Below are 6,000 nucleotides of genomic sequence, written 5' to 3'. Positions count from 1 at the left end.
TTGAGTTTTAGGCTTGGGCCCCAAGGGATACCCATGTTTTAAAGGGAGTGAGGAGATAGACCAATGTAAGTTCGGTGGACGTCCCACACACGCCGTCGCCGCCGTCCATTTTAATAAAAATATTATTTTATATTTTTATTGTTATTTTTTATTATTTTTTAACCAAAAAAGGGGAGGAAACGGTCTGTTTCGTTCGCGTTCGCGTTCGTCCACCCGATCCGTATGCGTTCGTCCACCCATTCCGTTTCGTCTGTGCACGTTCTGTGGCGGAGAGCCCTTCTCGCTCCCTACGGTTCATTGCCGAAGGCCTATAAAAGGTCTGGCCTTCAGCAGTTCGAAGATGTACAAATTGTTTCTTCACTTATCACTTCTTTTCCTCTCCCTATCCTCCTCCATCTTAGCTTTTCGAGCAGTAAGTTTAGAAAGGGTGTGTGTTATGATCGGTAACGGTGCATTTCTGTTCGGATTTTTTGGTTGTTTTATCTTAGGGACGACATGGCAATTTCAGACCTGCTTGCACACTTGGGCAGAGCCGCAAAACGTCCTTAAAGAGAGCGAGCTCCACGACTCAGCCTATAACGAGTTTTCTATTTTGCAGGTTTTGCTCTTCGCTTGACTATCGTGCCTTGACGGTTTACTGTTCTTCGTTCTAAGGGTCCTGCCATTTTCAACACTAAAAAATCATAAATACGATAAGTATGTGAATCAAAATGAAATTTAAACTTGGAAGTAGTTTGAATCTAACTGAATAACTATGACAATATTTCTAGGCATTGAATTGAAATTTTGATGGAGAAAGAGAAAAAAAATGAAAAACTTTTAAGAAAAATAAAACAAGAAAAGAACATATTGCCCAAATATTTAAATAGTCATATATTGATTAATAAGCAAAACAAAAATTAAGATCTCATTTGGCAATCATTTAAAATTTTCTTTTCTTTTAAATTAAGTTAGTAACCTCTCTCCACCTCTTATATATATATAATATATATATATAATATATATATAATATATATATATATATATATCATCAATGCTTTCAAAAACCAAATCAAATTTTTAAAAATTAAAAATAAAAATAAAAAATAAAGCTTGATTTTTTTTTTCTGATTTTCTTTCTGAAATTTGGTTAAGAATTCAGCTTTTTTACTTAAGAAAATGCATATTATAAGAAATTGAAAGGAAATATACTTAATTTTTAAAAACTAATCATTGTAAATTTATAATTTTTATCTATATTTTTTCTCCCATAATGTTGGATCTAAAATCACTACAAGAAATCACAATTTTTTCGACGCTCAAAATCACCGGGAAATGGTGGAAAATGCATCGAAGATCCTCTCCCGACGACGATTGTAGGGAGTTTGATCGGGAGAAATCCATCGGGAGTAAAACTCTCGACGCTAAAAAAGAACCGTTAGGAGTTGTTCGCCAACCCCGATGTCGAGTATAGGGTGTTGGGACTTATGGGAACTCCCGACGGGTAATGTCATCAAGAGTTCCTATAACTCTCGATGGACTATTCCACTCGTCAGGAGTTAGTGGAACTCCCGACGACCTACTAATGCGTGGTGAGTTCCAGAAACTCCCGACGGTCCCTTCCATGCGTGAGAGTTAGTGGAACTCCCGACGGTCCACTAATGTGTGGGGTGTTCTAAGAACTCCCGACAGTCCCTTCCATGCGTCTGTAATTCAATTGCAATGGTTGAATATTAACTTTTAAAATTATTTAGTTTGTAATTTGTAATTTTTTTAATTTGATCTGAATAACCTGTAGAACATCATTAACCAACTCAAACAGATTCATATAATAAATAAATAAAACAAACGAAGTCCATACTATAAAAAATAAAAGAAACGTTACAATATAGTTTATAAAAAAATTTGTCTTCAGAAATACATTAAAGAAGTAAGATGAAAACAACATCAAGAAATATGTCTTCAGAAATATAGAAAATAAAACTGTTGGGTTGTATGTCCTAAAAACTCGCAGTTTGTAAAGTTAAACATATTCTATTACAAAAAAATATGTTATTCGACATTACTTCAATAAAGTTGTTATTGAATCTATAAATTGCACTTATAAAATCAAAATCCAATAAACTAAGATTCATGGCTATTATATGAATGTTTGAACTTTATGTGGATATATAAAAGTGGATCAGGTCCAAGTAAATAGTCAAAATAATCTATGGTATACGAATAAGGTTGGGTACCTTATTCTGGTAACACAATTGGATGCAACCCACTCTATAGTTGTTACAAGTTGTTGTAAAGATGTTACTAACGAAGTGATCTTGATCCGTTCATGTATTGACATGAGGAATGGGGGCATCCTATGCAATGAGTTTGCATAAGATCGGACCAAGAAATAAGTCACTCTTACTTTACAATGCTATTTACTATTTAAGACTGACTATTTCGCTTAGATGATCTAGGTAACTCAATTTTAATCCTGAGCTAGCTATGAACTCCTGTTTATTCGGGATTATCCTTAGATTTGCATAGGTGAGGGTTGGCTCAACAGCGTCGGATCAATAAGCCTCCTATTTCAGGGATAAGACCGGGTAGATAGTTGGAGACATAGGGTGTAATAAGGAAATCACACCTACCCAATTAAGGGATAGAAAAAAAATTGTTCTCTGAAGTACTGAATCCAGGTCTTGAACAAGGGGCCCCACCCTCTCATTTGCCCGAGGTGGATCTGGTTTAGCGATTAGATCACAAACCAATTGTTCATTAGAGGATCAGTAGAACTTAAGGATTAAGACGTAATATCGGGGGTAAACCAGCATTCTGACCCAGCCGATATCACGAACAACCTGTGAATGGTCGACTTACTGATTATGGTTAAATCATGTAGACATAAATATATCTACAGTGGAGAGAGTGCAACTATCAAGCTATAATGGTGTGACTTGATAGTTAACAAATACTGATTAATTTGTTCTAAAGAGTGTTAGCCAATTAATCTTAAATCGTTGGAGCTCATGATCTGTAAGTCCATAAGGTCCTTCTACTAGCTCGTAAAACATGAACACCTTGAATTAATAAATTGAGTGAATTTGGAATAATATCAAATTGAATTGTTCAAATTGAATTTCAATTTGAAAATGTTCAAATTGAAATTAGGGTTTGATTTTAAACAAGTTCTAATTCAAATTAGGGTTTGTATTATTATATTTGATATAATTAACGTTTAATTTGTAAAATTAAACGAAATTGGAGAGTTTATAATATTTAAATATTAATTACATGAATAGGATTAATGTTTAAAATTAAGAGTGTGATTAATTTAATATTTTATATTAAATTATTTAATTAATTAAATATGTTTAATTAATCAAAAATCAAATTAATTTCCAATTTCAATTCAATTTGAGAAATTGGTTTTTGAAATTTTGAATTTTATTAATTGTGAATTCATCAAATTGGTTTTAATTAATTTGGAATTGAATAAAAGATGGAAATTAAGTTTTTGAAAATATGAAAATTGAATTTTGATTTTTCAAACTAGAAACACCCACTTCTTTGAAGTAGGAGGTGTTTCCACATTAAACGCACACACTTCCCACTTGGAATTGCAACTTGGAGCTGGCATGAAGATGTTTGTTCAGTGCTTGCATGATAGAGGTGGATAAAACTCCTCCAATTTACTAAGATCAAAGAGATTGAAGGCTGCAAAAAAAAAAAAAAAGTTTCTACATGTCTTATTCCTCTAAAAAACCCAAAAGTAAACCTTGACAAGTTCACTCAAATTCGAGTTCCACAACTCAAATTCAAGGCTGAGAATAGTAGATCTTTTGGTGGTTCACTGTCAATTGGAGCTGAATTTATGTGAAGAGCGTCTTGGAATTGGAAGAATTTATCAAAGGTGTGTTTATTTGAAACTCTCTTGTGATTTTCTATAAAAGCATGTTTTAGAACTCAAATTAAATGTAATTAGAGTGCTTATTGATTCTGTTTGCTTCCATTACTCGCTAGTATATCCTATCAAAAACAACGTCAACAACATTTGGAACACAGCATCTTCAACAATCGTCCAACCTCATCTCTGAACAGCATCCTATAACAAAACAAAAACATTCAAATATCATAAACTTCCAGAAACAAACAAAAAAAACGACACTGCTGTCAAACGTCGTTGTGCTCCATACGTGAGGCGTGAGCACTAGGACTGATCCTGACCGACAGTTCGAGCTTCCCAAGTAGTTCAAGCAGCGGTTTTCTTTGTTTTTTTAATTATTATTTGTAATAGTTAAGTATTTTGTTGTTTTTTCATAATTTAATTAATATAAAGTGTTATATTAATTTGATTTATGTTTTAGGAAGTCAATCTTGGTCCAAATGTTTCTTTTAATTATGCATGTGATGTATGGTTATATTTTTTAAAAAATATGTCATATTGTATGTCATATAGAAAAATCCTACCATAGGATAAATATTTATTCATGCATCATGTTAATATAAATGTTATATTATAAAGTTGCATGATTCATTAAGCATGCTCATGCATCATATTGTATAAATGTTATAAAGTATGATTGCGTGCATAAATAACATTTCATGCATCATTTATAGTATAAATGTTATAATATATAGTTTAGATGTATGGATGTATGTTGTTTATTTTTCATTACCTTGTTATATTATTGTTATGTATGTAATGTAATGAAAAAGGAAATGCATGATGCATGACACCATTTTAGTAAATTATAGTTGTTATAGTTTAAAAGTATGTCATTAAGTGCATGGTTAGGTTTTAATTGTTTTATTTAATTTTTATAATTGTTATAAGTTAAATAAAATTAGAATTAAAATCTATAATAAAGAGTTGCATTCAAACATAGGTTAAATCAGTTTTAAATAGTTCAAAATTAGTTTCACATTAGACCTATATTCATCAATTTTAAATAGTTTTAAATTGGTTTCATATTAGACCTATTTTCACAAAGTTTCTAATATGCTTAGAAATGGGTTTAATCTTTTAATTCTGTTTAACATGATTAAATTGGTTTTAATTAAAAGGTTAAATTTAGAACAAATTTATTTATAAGGGGTCTTTGTCTTATGACAGTTCTGTCTAGGCTTGGGGTATTAGGCTTGGGTATTTAAGCTGATAAAAAACGGAACACCCCTACCTGGAAACTGACCTGAAAGGTGAAATAGATAAATTTATTATAAGCATGCAATGAGTGATTAATGTTTATTAAAGTGTTTAATGAATATAAATCAACGTTGTTAAACTATCCAGAGTAAATGTTACATTGGACAGAGTTAACAAACACTTCGTAAAAATTATTAACCGAATTTTTCTAAGTTAATCGACCCTGGGTAAAACATTCAGTGGGAGATAAATGTGGAATATGTTACTTCACTTTTTCTTTTCAGGTTTCTCCCTAAAAGTTCACACTGTGAGATCTATGCTCGGCCTCGAGGCACCTTTTCTTGTGTCCCCCTACGGGTGGTATTTACGTAGGTCAATAACAAGATGAATGGAGAAATTACATATAGCAAGTGGGAGAGAGATGTGCGTCAACACATCCCACAGTCTACTTCATTGGTTCACAATAAACTTTCATACTCGACTTTGAGACACCTTTCCTTGTGTCCCCCTACAGATGGTGATGAATTTTTATTCAAACTCAAGAAATGGATAGGATTGCTTTAGTTTTTTGCTCCAATCGATTTTTTCCTTCGGTTGGTTCATTAGGGCGACACTTTAGAATCTAAAATGAGGGATTACACTTACAAAAAATTGTTAGGTTAATAATTTTTGGATCAAACAATGCTAACTAATAATGATAAGAATAAGAGTTATTCTTGTGTAATTATTAGTTGAGATTGTCTCAGTTCAGTGAAGGGGTAATTAATCACCTTATGGTGGCTTTTATCCTTCCCTACTAAAGCATCATTGTAAAATAGATGTCACATAGGATACATTAGTTTTTTGCTAAATTGATTGGTTGTTTAATTGGGTAATGCGTTCAATAACTAATA

This window comes from Benincasa hispida, chromosome 10 (genome assembly GCF_009727055.1).
Source record: "Benincasa hispida cultivar B227 chromosome 10, ASM972705v1, whole genome shotgun sequence".
In the NCBI taxonomy this organism is placed as follows: domain Eukaryota; kingdom Viridiplantae; phylum Streptophyta; class Magnoliopsida; order Cucurbitales; family Cucurbitaceae; genus Benincasa; species Benincasa hispida.
Note: the sequence above shows the minus strand (reverse complement) of the source record.